Source organism: Dipodomys spectabilis, unplaced genomic scaffold (assembly GCF_019054845.1).
Source record: "Dipodomys spectabilis isolate Male_0828 unplaced genomic scaffold, ASM1905484v1 ptg000301l, whole genome shotgun sequence".
Taxonomy (NCBI): domain Eukaryota; kingdom Metazoa; phylum Chordata; class Mammalia; order Rodentia; family Heteromyidae; genus Dipodomys; species Dipodomys spectabilis.
In genome coordinates, this window is record NW_024870978.1 from 5,401,178 (window position 1) to 5,415,113 (window position 13,936).

The window sequence follows — 13,936 nt, forward strand, 5'->3', positions numbered from 1 at the left end:
TAAGGCATATTCAGGGTTTGGGCTGACTCATTGTAACACTGAGGTGGTAAAAAGAATGGATTTTTGAAACATGGAATTGGGAGTACACTTGAAAATGAGAAATAGAGTGGATTGAAAAGTACACAGTAAATATTTTCTCAGCATACACATATAAAAGCACACAAGAAGAAGGTTGTAATGTGGGCTAGGTTGAGATTAAATAGGTTTCCTGTCATAGTTATACCTGGCCTGAGTTGCCTTGTGATTTCCTTGGTTTCTTCTTATAAAAAGGTCTGAGAATATGGATTCGTGTTTTGGCACTGATCCAATGTCTGCAGCATTGAGTGAGGCACTCACACCTCTCATGCCTGAGACCAGAGTCTCTTGAACTTTGAAAACAACACAGGAACATCTTTCTTGTTCCTGAGCTACAGGCCACTTGGCTTGAGCTAACTGTCAGTTACAGTTGCCTGGCGCTCAGAGTTCCATATTCTATTCCATTGTGAGGTAGAGAGTGTCATCTCTCAGAGCCCAATGATCGAAGCTGCTTACTCACATAAGACCACCCCAAAGACATACTGGAGCATGAAATCTCCCCTCCCACATCACTCTATACACATGCGAACATTGTCAAATCCCAACATCCTCAGCTAGGTCTGGAAATCAGCATGCTCTCAACCTCAAGGAACACTTTCTAGGTCAGATCCATGCCTTATTTGTCACTATTCCTCTCATCCAGCAGAAATCATTTTGCCTCTCAGGGCCCTCTCAGCCTGCCATGTACTTCTTGCATCTATTTTTGACATCTACATCCTAGGAATTTGTTAGATTTTGGTTCCTAATCTTTTTTGACCCAGGGTGCAGTCATCTGGAAAAAAGGTAAGTACTTAGTGTTGGGAAAATCATACAAGTATTGAAAAATAAACCTTACACATATTTTCAGACCTTTTTAGAGATGTACATTCTTGTAAGATAAGAGAGTATTTTTGATACTTTTGTCATATTTTATGACAGAGGGGAAGGGGAGGAGGGAAGAGGTGCTGCATTGTCTTCTCATAATTCAATGATTATTATAGAGAAATACTATAGTTGAAGGAATGTAAGCTTTAAATATAAAAACTGTGCTCCTGTTTGTTTTTAATAAAGTAGTCATTTATAAAGAATTCCTCACTAAAGTCTTGTCATCTTTGTGCCATGAACTATCCTCCTCCTTCAAAATAATCAGGAAAAAACCTTCACAAATGAGTGTGCTATTGCCCAATCTCTGGATAAGAATTTAATCTACAACTTTGCCAGAGAATCTGTGTGTGTACATGTGTGTTGGTGTGTGTGTGTATGTGTGTGAGGGTGTGTTGTGCATATCTGTGTTTTAGGTCTTGAATTCAGGGGCTATATGACAAGCCTGATTTTCTTTCTGGTGATGGTAGTGATGTACCAATTGTGCCGAAGTTCCACTGTAAGCTTTCTGTAGTGAACTGGAGAGGAGAGACTCATAAAATTTCATGCTCAGGCTGTCTGAACTAAATCTCAGGTCTCAAACTCCTGATTAGTTAGAGTTATCAGCCTCCATAACCTGGTGATAAAACAGTGTTACTGGAGGCAGCAGGATTGTAAGTTTCAGTCTAGATTCACAACATTCTATATCATAAAACAGTAAATGTAGAACCCTATATAAAAATACAATAATAAGATGTAGTTAGAATATAATTTAATGATATAGTCTGTTAGCATAAATTTCAGGAAACCATGGTCTTAATGATTTAGCATTACACATCCAAACAAAATGAGATAATTTCAGTAGACTCTACAAATTTTCAATTCCATCATATAATAATTTCAAAACATTATAATAAACAGGAAAACATTCATATTTATAATGTAAAAAGATGTAAAAAGATGAAGATGGCAGATTATGAAATGGGAAATTCTGCACTGCGGAAAATTATTGTCATGGTGAATATATGATAATATTCTTCAGAGGAGCAATAGATAAATATATATTTACCAAACATAGTCTAACTTGTCCCTTTCTCTATCAGCTTCCAATATTCTGCACATTGTCAGTGTATTCGTGTTTATGGTATATTACAAAATAGCTAGCAGAGTCAGGAGATTACCAAAATAAATTAGCTTGAATGTTTAGGGAGATAAACCTGCTAATTATATTGACTATTTTATATATTTAACATGTAGTGTGTTATCATTGTACTCTCTAAGTATATACATAAGCTATTCAAAGTGAAATGGAATATAACGTGGTTTTGCCTGTAAAGCTAGGTATTTGGGACATAAGTTCCAGACCAGTGTAAAGTTACCTGCAATGCTCCCCAACCCCTGGCTATGCGTGATGGAATATTTCTATCATCCCAGGACCATGGGGAGTTGAGAGCAGGAGGATTTCATTTCCATGCCATTCTAGGAAAGATCGTCCACATGGCTCCATCTTAACCAAAGAAAGTTCAACACTGGCTAGCACTTATCACCCCCACCTAAGTGAAAATAAAAATAAGAGCATTGTAGTATAAGAAACAAACAATATTAAAGCATGGCAATACAAACCATCATGAACAACACTTAACTAGTGTTTGTTTCTCATAACTGTAATCCTAACTATAGCTAGGATTATATATGTGAGCCAGAGGCACCTAGTAGTTCATTTTAACAATGACTATTTGAAGTCAGGTGCCAGTCCCTCATGCTTGTAATTCCAGCTAGTTATGAGTCTGAGATCTGAGGATCACAGTTCAAAGCCAGCCCAGGAAGAAAAGTCCCCATAAGTCTCTTATCTCCAATTAACAACTGATAAAACAGAAGTGACTCTGTGGCTCAATGGGTAGAATGCTAACAACCTTGACCACAGAGTCTCAGGGACAGTGCCCGTCCCTGAGTCCAAAGCCCACAACTGTCAAAAAAATAAATAAACATTTTAAAGTCGGAATTTCTTGTAAATTAAAATGACAACTATGGTATACAACTCTACAGACAACTACAGATTTCATTATATTTGTAGTTAGATAAAGTAGCAGCACTTGAATAAAGGACATTTTTTCATAAATTAGGGCAGATTGGTCTCTAATTTGAGGAAATTGCTGGACTCATACATAATATTTTTGGTGGCTTTTTGTTTTGTTTTTAGAACAGGATGAGAACCTTATTTCTGCCAATTGCCATTTGGATGTGTCTAACATCATTCACAGGCATTGCAAAATTAGAAATAAAGACAAGACACAGTCAACTGGCAATAAATTTACTTGTCTTTTTGCCATGTTCCAAATGATTTCTTTAGCTTATATGTCCCTATGGCCTATAGTTTCCTAATCCTGCCTTCCTCAAAATACAAGCATGTTTCACCAATTCAGATTTGAGCCAGGAAATATGTAGTATTAGTGCCAAGAGTCAAGGAAAATTGTAACACAACCAGGGAAGCATGAAACCAACACGTTAGTAGCTGGACACTGTGGACTCAGGCCTATAATCCTAGCTATTCAGGACGCTGCTGATCACAGTTCAAAGACAGCAGGAGTGAGAAAATCTGTGACTCTTCTCTCCAATTAACAACCAAAAAGCCATAAAGGGAGCTGGGACTCCAGAGGTAGAGTAGCCTTGATTACAAAAACTCAGGTGCAGCAACCAATCCTGAGTTGAACCTGATGGTTAGGTACAAAAACAAAAACAAACAACAACAACAAAACAAACAAAAACTGGGAGAAAGCTCAGGAAAGGATGGCATTGTCTACAAGGCAAATGTACACATTCATGAATTGTGATATGGTAAACTCACTCTACACACAGTAGTAACAATTACATTTAAAAAAGAATCTGAGAAATCCCAAAGCCATGGACCTTATGATGTGCATCTGCTTTCTAGTATTTCATCTGACCTGGTATCACAAATGTTGTAGCCCAGGGTGATTAGAAAATATGAAGGCAGAGATCTTTTCAGATTGTCCCACCAAATCTTCGATTACTTTAAGCTAAAAACAAAACAAAGCCAAACAAACAAAATAGACTTTAAGGTTAATTAGGCTATTAAAAATTCAGATGTTGGTAGTCTTCGTAGAGAGGAAGGGTAAAAACAAATTATGTAAATAGGGATACAGGTGGATCCATAGCAACAATGATATGTACAACACATTATGTCAAAAAAGGAACTTTACAACTTTGGAGGAGGAAGTGCGAGATGGTAAGGGATGAAAAGGGGAAACAAAGGAGGAGGCACCAATGCTTAATAAGACATGCACTCATTATCTTGCAAATGTAATTGCAACTTCTCTGTACATTATTTTCAAAATAAAAAAATTGAAAAAAAAAGATTCCAGGCAGAATTATACTGTTAAATGATGAGTTAGTACATATGTTTTGTAAATACTGATCTCACATATGTCAGAAAAATATCCATGAATTCATAACTAGAAACTCTGAAGTGTAAGGTATATTAATTAGGCAACTTTCATTAGGTAGCCAATGAAGAGAACACCACATGGTATTCAGTCATGTAAAGTAGTTTATTTACTGAACTGCTGCAAAGGCCATATATGGTGGAGAGGCATGTGAAAAAAAGGGGGTTGACACAACCTTGGGCCAGGACATATCTAGGCCAAGGACCGGATGAGATATGGCCTGGTGGGGGATTCTGGCCACACTGAATGTGACCTCAGGGCCTGGGAATCTCCTCTGGTCAAATGGAAAGTGTGACCAGAGACTGACCAGGTTGTGATTTAGCAGGAGGGGGAGGTGTCTGCCTCCAGGAATGCCAGATGCCTAGGTAACACATAAAGTAGGGAAACTTAGCCAAGAAGAGGGGAAGTGTCTGCATAGGGTCTGCATGGCTTGGGCAGACCTAATACCAAATACAGGTAGCACCTCTGCCATGTAACTCCTGACTCCAAACCATTCATTCTCAATTATTATCTTTCTTTTCTTTTTCTTTTTTCTTTCTTTCTTTCTTTTTTTCTTTCTTTCTTTTTTTCTTTCTTCCTTTCCTTCCATCCTTCTTTCTGTCTTCCATCCTTCTTTCTGTCTTCCTTCCTTTCTTCCTTCTTTTCTTCCTTCCTTCCTTCCTTCGTTCCTTCCTTCCTTCCTGCCTTCCTGCCTTTCCTGCCTTCCTTTCTTTCTGTTCTCTCTCCTCTCTTTTTTTCTATCTATCTCTCCTCTCTTTCACTCACCCTCCCTCTCTCTCCTACCTCAGTATTCTCAAAACTCAAAAAATGGACACTTTGTGAGTTGAACTCACAGGCTGTGAAGAACAGCTCAATTGGAAAATGTGAAATTTAATTTACTGTTACCTTACACCTCTACCACAGGTCACTGGAATCAAATAATGAGCACTCAGCAGGATGGCATCTCAAGCCATTTGGAGGAGGAAAGCAAGCACATTCACTGCATTCTGGAGGTCCACCCAGGGACAGTGGGGGAGACTCCTCCCTCCTCTTGAATCAGGAGAGGTGACTGCCTCCAAGTGAGCCAGTTACCTAAGTGACAGAAATATTGGGCAGAGACTTAGCCTCTTGTGGTGTTCAGATTAATGACATGCTTCATCATCATCCACTAGTTTGTTGAGATTGAGACTGCCTATATTTTTGGTTAGGCTATGTTCAAATTGTGATCTATTTACTTCTGATTGCTAACCATGATTATAGATGTGAACCAGCATATCAGACCATTCAAAGATCTTTACCACGCATGGAAGACATTAAGTTTATTTTCCCAGATAACATACAAGTTGACAGACAGCAAAATAAGTCCTGAATTCTGGTCGAGATGTTTTTTAATGTGAAGCAAAATTTACTTAGGAAAATATCTGACTACTGTGATAATACGGGCTTTATCTGAAAAGCTCAGAGTTGATTGTATGGGTGGGAACAGTTAAGACCTTTGTGAAATCTTTGATTGCTGTATTATTATTGTCCTCCTTTGTACACAGGAGGTTGGCCTAATGGTTTTATGAGCATGAAGGACCCAGCGTGGGGGTGTGGGTGGGGGGAGTCTTCCTCCATTGTGTCGAATTTTCCCCCCATATTGGAATGAGGACAAAGATTGCACCCCAGGTTTTGTCTCTTCCATACTGCACCTGACTTTAGGATCCCAAAAGATTGTTTCTTGCCACGTCGTGCCTTTCCTTCTAGAATTGTCAGTGTTTGTAATACTGGGGCTCACCTGTTTGCCTTGTGAAGTGAGCGTCGTTCTAGGGGACCAGCACCCTGAGGTGCTCCTCACTGCCCAACCCAGCTGAACACGCCTGCCAATGAATGTGGGGCCGAGGAAGGTCCCTGGGGTTTGTACCTGCTGATGCTGTTGGAAAATAAAATTTGAATGTCTTCCCCTCCACCCCCCCCCAAAAAAAAAAATGAAAGTTTCCTTTCTCCACACTCATGCTAATCCCTTAACTAAATCATAGAACTTAAAATAAGTAAAATTTACCTGGGAGCCAGTGGTTCATGCCGGTAATCCTAGCTATGCAAGAGCTGAGATCTGCAGATGGTAGTTCAAAGCTAGCCCTTGCAGGAAATCTGTGACATTCTTGCCTCCAATTAAACACCAAAAAACTGGAAGTGGCATTGTGGCTCAAGTGTAAAGTGCTAGCCTTGATCTAAAGAACTTAGGGACAGCACCCAAGCCTGGAGTTCAAGCCCCATGACCTACAAAAATAAAAAAGGAAAAAAAAAGTGAGGGAAAGCAACATTTTAAAAGTAATGTGCACATATACACAAAAATTGTATAGAAATAAAATTATAACAGTCCCTGAACTGGGAAAAAAGAGATTAAAGTGAAATTACCTTCAATCATTCATTTAGATAATCTATACTGAGGACCATCTATTGGAGCTCACATCACTAACTAAAGGGGGAGAATTTGAGAGGATCACACCTCAGAACCAGTGTGCAAGGAAAGTAATATGATTCTCATATTATCCTAAAGTCTAGCAAGTTGGAATACATTTGTGATCCCAGTTACTTGGCAGACATAAGTAAGGAACTTAGACTCTGTTCAGCCCTCAGCAAAATTGATAACCTATGAGCAAAGTAACTAAATTAAAAAAGGATTGTTCTAATGGTATAATACTGCTCAGCAAACAAAATATCTAAATTCATACTCATTTAATAAAAGAGGAAAGAAAAGGGAAGAAAGAAAGAAAGAGAAAGAAAAGAAAGCACAGAAGGAGGAGAGAAGTGAAGGAAGGAAGGAAAGAAGGAAGGAAGGAAGGAAGGAAGGAATGAAGGAAGGAAGGAACAAAAGAAGGAAAGAAAGAAGGAAGGAAGGAAAGAGGGAGGGAGAGAGGGAAGGAAAGGAAGGTAGGAAGGAAGGAAGGAAAGAAAGAAGGAAATAAGGAAGGACAGAAGGAAGGAAGCAAGGGAACGAAAGAACCAAAGAAAGAAGAAAAGAAAGAAACAAAGAAAGATAGAAAGAAAGAAAGAAAAAGAGAAAGGAACTAAAAGAAAGTAAGAAAGAAAGAAAGAAAGGAAGGAAGGAAGGAAGGAAGGAAGGAAGGAAAAGAAAAAAAGAAAGAAAGGGAGGAAGAAAGAAAGGGTGAAAGAGGGGTATAAATAAAAACCTCAGCATGTGATAGATGTTAATAATTACCCTAAATCATTTAAACTATAAATGCCTTCATTCAAATCTCTGGGCAGAGACATTTTATATCAAGCCCTCTTGTACGGACTTGGGACCCCCAAAATCCATCAGAGAACTACGACCAATGGGAACAGCAAAAGAGTCATTTATTTGCAAGCTCAAGCTTGGTCCTCCACGCACTGGTAACCGATGACAGTAAGAGTCCCCAAGCACAAAATCAGCACAGTTTTTATAGTATTGAAGAAACAAGTTTAGGGAATTTCTACACAAGTAGTTACATGATTGGTTTGAGTCCACACTAAACATACTGCCCTTTTTCTGAACTGTTGGTATGTTCTGTTCCTCAAATACTTGGCCAACTGTTCTGCTTTCTTAAGGGTGGGCACGGTTGGTGGCAACCTGTGTTTTTTCTCTCTCTCTTGGGGTTACTCTGGGGGCAGCCTAGCACAAGATGGTGGGGTTAATCTCAAGTTGGAGTTAATTTGGCTCTTCATTCCCTCCTCTTGTAAAGCATCATGGTCCAATCATGTTCCCCTAATTGGCACAGTCTTCTATATTTACAGTTTGGTATTGGGATCTCAGAACTAATAGATGGACTGTGCTGATCCTCTCTTTCACAAAGGACACCAGTCTACAAGGTCCGATTGTGAGTAACAAAATTAACAGTACCAAAGGCCCTGACATTTTCTTCTAGCAATCTTGACTCTGTATATAACAGCTAACTTAATTTTATACCAGCTGTACTCGTAAGCTCCAATTTTAAGACATACTCATACCATTTGTTACATACTTAAACATTCTAAGGTTTGTCTTCTTTACAAACATTTTAAGACAATCCTTACTTTTTAAATCCTTTCTTATCCAGAGGATACCAATTTTCCCCCAGTTCCTTTCCTAAGGCTTTCTGTACTACCCTCATCTTCTTTACAATTCCTTGAGCTTCTTTGTGGTGAAAGTTTAAAACTGCCCACTTTTCCTTTGACTTGTGGAACCAAGTTATCTCAGAAAGCCTCAAGGCACCATTGGGATGAAAAGTATGCTAGATTTTTGGGGGAGTGTCCGGTTGTGGGGCCTCAACTCTGGGCCTGGGAACTGTCCCTCAGCTCTTTAGCTCAAGGCTAGTGCTCTACCACTTGAGCCACAGCGACAGTTCCGGCTTTTTTCTTTTTGCTTATGTGGTGCTGAGGAATCGAACCAAGGGCCTGAGGCATGCAAGGCAAGCGTTCTACCACTGAGCCACCTTCCCAGCCTAAGCTTGCTAGATTTTAAGGCTAAGATTAGGGACTGGGTCTCATTCTTCATACTAAATTCATTGATTAAAAAAAATCTCTCCTTTATCTTTAAAACACACCCAGAAGGAAGCAGGTTATTACCATACCAGAACCAGACTAGGCTGTGACCCTGAAGTGCCTAAGGCAAGCCAGTGATATCCTCGTTCCCAATATCTACTGTGGGAGTATAGAGGGTTACTGCATATTACCAAGAGAATGTCCCACAAGATCTTAGTTGTAGCAGCTTTGAACCGGGAAGCATTTTCAGGTGATGGAATCAGGCAGGAGTGTAGTCTACTTTTACCAAGGTGGAGGTGGTCTGGGTGATGATGTAGATTCCCTCGAGGTGACTGTCAGGCTGTTGTTGAAGTTTACACATTAGTATGTGCTGCAGCAGCAACAGGGTCTCTCAGTGGTTCCAAGGGACTGTCACACCTCGTGCTGCACTGTAAATTCCTACATAGACTGGTAATGATACATTGTATACACTTGGCAGGCTGTGACCCCACTAGTTTTTAAGACAATTTATACAATAGCCCAGGACAATTTACCAAGATGACAACTTTTTAAACAAATAGTTCTTTTAATAAGGCTAAGATTTTCTAAGCAGATATATATACAGGGCTCAGGCCTGTACTATTATTACCCATGCCTTTTCCTTCTGTCTATTTTTGCCACATTTTAAAAAAAGTGAATATTTTCCCTTGTTCTTAAAAGGGAATGATGGGCAAAGATTCATCTTCTGTCACTTCTTCAAGCTGACTCAGGAGTGTTGATCCTACCTTGCCAGGAACCTATAAACTTAGCCTATTTTACAAAGAGGTTACCAGGGTTAGATATCATTAAGAACAATATTTTAACTTTTGACAAATGCACAGACCATTTTTCTGGCTACAGCAGTGGAGCTTATTTAGCCTTCTGGTTTGCAAAAGGATCTTTATGGATGGCTTAGGAACGTAATCTCTAGTAATCCTAACAATGTCTGAGATACCTATGTAGGCCTTCAGACAGATATCAATAGAAACACACTCTCAGGTTTACAAACTTTTCCTGAGCAGATGAATTTCATGTAGCTGGTGTCAGCTCAAAAGTTACTGCCAATTAGAGCTTTTGGCACATACAGGGGTTGGGATTTAAACTATCCTCCACATTTTACAGCCTTAGCTTTTTACTACTATCACAGATGACTGACAAGTTCCTGTCCCTTACAGTCATAGACATTAGGCATGCTTACAAACTATCTTCCCATGACCTCCTTGCTCTGACTAATTTTTGAAGGGCCATGCACAAATGACTCAAGGATCTTACATTATTTCTGCCATCTAAGCATTGGCTTACGGTATCTGGATGCTCCTCCATTACTTTCGTCCAAGGAGTGTCTTCTCCACACTGGGAACAATGCCTCATTGCCAATTCCCTTAGTTGGTTGCTGGACTTGAACTTGGGGCCTGAGTGCTGTCCCTCAGCTCTACAGCTCAAGGCTAGCACTCTGCCACACTGAATCCAAAAGCAGGTCTGCTTGCTCTTTCTGACTTCTGCTGGCTGAGTAGAGGTGACATTCTCACAGAGACCTTTATCTGCACAGGCTGGATTCGAACCAATTTTCAGATCAATGAGTCTCATAAAAGGCCATTTTACTCCAATTAAAAGCAACAAGGCAGTCAACATAGAAGTAGGTTTTAAGCATATTCTTACCTGAAACTTATTAAGAGCCAAAGTTACATCTGACAAACTTACAAGAATCCTCACTCATTTTTGTGGATCTGCTGGGAACTGTTACAAAAAATAAAACCTCTGAGACTAAACTGAAATAGGAATTAAGCAATAACTTTGGTAATTCTAATTTTTCCTTTTTGTACTTTGACACAAATGTTTAGAACAATTTTACTTTTAAACTTTATATACAGAAATCCATTCCTAATTTGTAAGCCTTCTATTTATCTCTGTTTTAATATTCTATACTTTAGTTTTTAGTTGCATTTTGAAAAACCCCTTAAACTCTCGAGGCTAGGTGTCGCTCATTTCCTTTTGGCTGCTTGTTTTAAAACAGATACACATGAAAATTTTAAGCTCAAATAACATTTTTTTCTTAATACAAAAATTAAAATCACCATCACTGTACCAAGAAGCTAGACTTAACACCTTTTTGCATTAAAAATAACATGTCCAATGACAGAATATCATTGAGAGCAAACCACATTATACAAATAAACTTTTTAACCCTCTTTTTAAGGCCTTCTTAATTTTAATTTTAACAGATCCAAGGGGTAATTTTAGCAATGTTAATCAGATCTTCACATCACTCATTTTTACCATCATGTTTCCAGTGTCTATCTGCAGGGTAATGGGGCAGAATAAATATGGGCCACTTGTCCCTGTGGACATGGGCACACACCCAATCCGACTCTTTAGGGTTAGTTGAACTGCATTTTTGCCAGCTTGCCCTCTTTCACCATGTGTGGACTTTTCCCAGGGCCTGTTCCACCATGCATGACCAGCTGAACTGCACTTCTACCTGTTCACCCTTCACTCCTAAATTTCTCCTTTTTGTTAAGCCATAAATCTTGATTACAGTGTAAACAGCCTTATGCATTCTAAAACACCAGATTTTCCATTTTTTAAGTTCAAGAATAGATAAAAAACCATTTCAAACAATGTGAAAATGCTTTAAAAATTTTTTAGTAATGATCAAATCTCATAACCTTTGTAACTTTAAACTTAAACTCAGCCAATTGTTACAGTATGCTGACAATTTCTATCATGAAAATGTTCACAAAACATACAAAACACACTGAAAATTTTAAGCACACAAAAATTCAAAATCACTTATATGTACATTTTAAAATTTTGAAAGAAATATTTAATACAGTATTTATTTTAATCTAAGTAACTTTGTTGAGCTTCATTTTCTCAGGGCTTGCTTATTTAGCAAGGCATTTCAAAAATTGGTCTTTTGAATCCCTTCTGTTTGAGGAAGGCTGGGGGCGGTATTCACCTGAAATTAAACTGGCCAGATTTTTATTCAGTTTTACACAAGAGCACTTTACATTGTCAGGACTAGCTGAAAAGTCAAAAACAGGCACAAATCCTCCTCTGTGATTGAGACCAGCTGGAGGCTGGAACTTTTATTTCCACAGATATGTTCAAAATCACATTTGTAATAAAAGTTACTAGATGAGACCTTCATGGAAGAGGTGGTATGGGGTTTCTGGTAGAGCTCTGTCTGGTTTAAGGGAGGAGTTGGTATTGGCACAGCCTGTAAGGTGGAACAGGACAGGGCATTGAGGGTGAAGGCCAGTCTGTGTAGGGCTTTGAGACATCAGGAAGGGAACAGGAAGGACTAGATTTGTTAGGGGAGGGGTTTCTTACGGAGAAGGCGGGATTTAGGATGGAGTCTGGCAGGTGGACAGGTTTTCATTGGAAGAAGGTGGGGTCACGGGAGAGGAGGCTGTTTGGGGCAGGGCTTTGAAAAGGAAGAACAAGGCTACAAAGGAAGAGATTACTTAGTGGAGGGGATCTGGTGGAACACTGTGAGCCCTTGTGGGATATGTAGGGTGAGGTTTCTGATAAAGCAGGGCAGGGAAGGGAGGCCAGAGGTTGACAGAAGGTGGGGATTCTGGAGCAGGAATGCGAAGCTATGAGGGAGTGGCTTTTCAGGGTGTGGCTTTGAGAGGGCAAGGTGGTACTAGGAAGACATAGGCTAGTAAGGGGTGTGGTTTCTCATGGAGAATGTCAGGGCTTTGGGAAGTGTATTAGGGTGGAGGTGGGGTTTCCAGAAGAGCAGGATGTAGTCACAATGTATGGAGGCGTTTATCAGGACCAGGGCTTTGTGAGAGCAGTGATAAGATCCAGTGCACTAAACTAGTTAGGATGGGGTTTCTGTTGTAGCCAGCCACCACTTCGAAAAGAGGAGTAAGGTTGGATGGGTATTTCAGTGTTGTAAGGCAGGACATGGACTATGGACAGGATTTCCAGCAGGGCAAAACAACCTTCCAAAAGGGACTATGGAGGGACTGGGATTTACAGTTGAGTCTAGTGAGGCTTCCAGAGGGAGGCCAACTGGTTCAGTGGTTTCCAGTGAAGCAATGTGGGTGTCCAGAGATGGGAGAGTGTGGTGGGGGTTTTCTAGGCTTCCAGAAGGAGCCCAACTGGAACAGTGGTTTCCAGTGGAGCAATGTGGGTGTCCAGAAATGGCATAGAGTGGTGGGAGTTTTCTAGTGGGGTTTTTCAGGAGCAGGGCAGGGTTTAGAGCCATGGGGCTAGTTGGAGGAGGTGCTTTGAGAAGGAGTGGAAGAGCTAAAAATGGGTAGGATATTTGTGGGCAGGGTATCTGGTCGAGTAGGATTTGGAACTGAGGGAGGAGCCAATAGGGGGCAGGTTTATCTGGAGAGCAAGGCAGGCCATTGAGCGCATAGATGTGGGAAATAGAGAAGCTTGTGGTGGAGCAGGGCTGTCTTTCCAGGCAGGAGATGGGCTGTGTAAGAAGCTTCTGGTCAAGAACGCAGGGCTTCAAGGGCAATTATAGGAAGGTGAAGGGTTTTTGGTATAGCATGATGGGCTTTGTGGGAAGAGGTAGGTTAAGGGCTGTGTTTGAGAGGTTAGGCCTCTTACAAGTAGGCTAGTTATAGGCAGAGTTTCTGATGAAACCGGGGGGGGGGCACTGGAGTGAGAAGTCTAGTTGGGGGTGGGGTATAAAAGGGAAGGGAGGAGTTTGGAAGTACTAGGATATGGGAGCAATTCGACTATGAGGGACTAGAATAGTTAGAGGCAGACTTCATCTGGTGGATGAGGTGGAGATTTGAGGGAGGAGCCTGGTGTAGGCGGGGTTCTATTGCAGCAAGGTGGGAAATAGAAGGAGATACTGATGTGACCTGGTTTCTGATGGTGCAGAGCAGGGATTCCAGGAAGGTGTGGAGTAGAAGAGGGATTTCCCTAAAGCAGAGGAGGGCTATCAGGAAGGAGTCTGGTTGCAGTCAGGCCTTTGAAAGTTTTTAGCAGGGTTACCAGGGGGTAGGGTAGTTAAGGCTGAGCTTTTTAAGGAGGAGGCTGACTAGAAGTGGGTTTACAGTTGATCTAGGCAAGTTTTATGGAAAGGAGAGATAGAAAATGGGCAA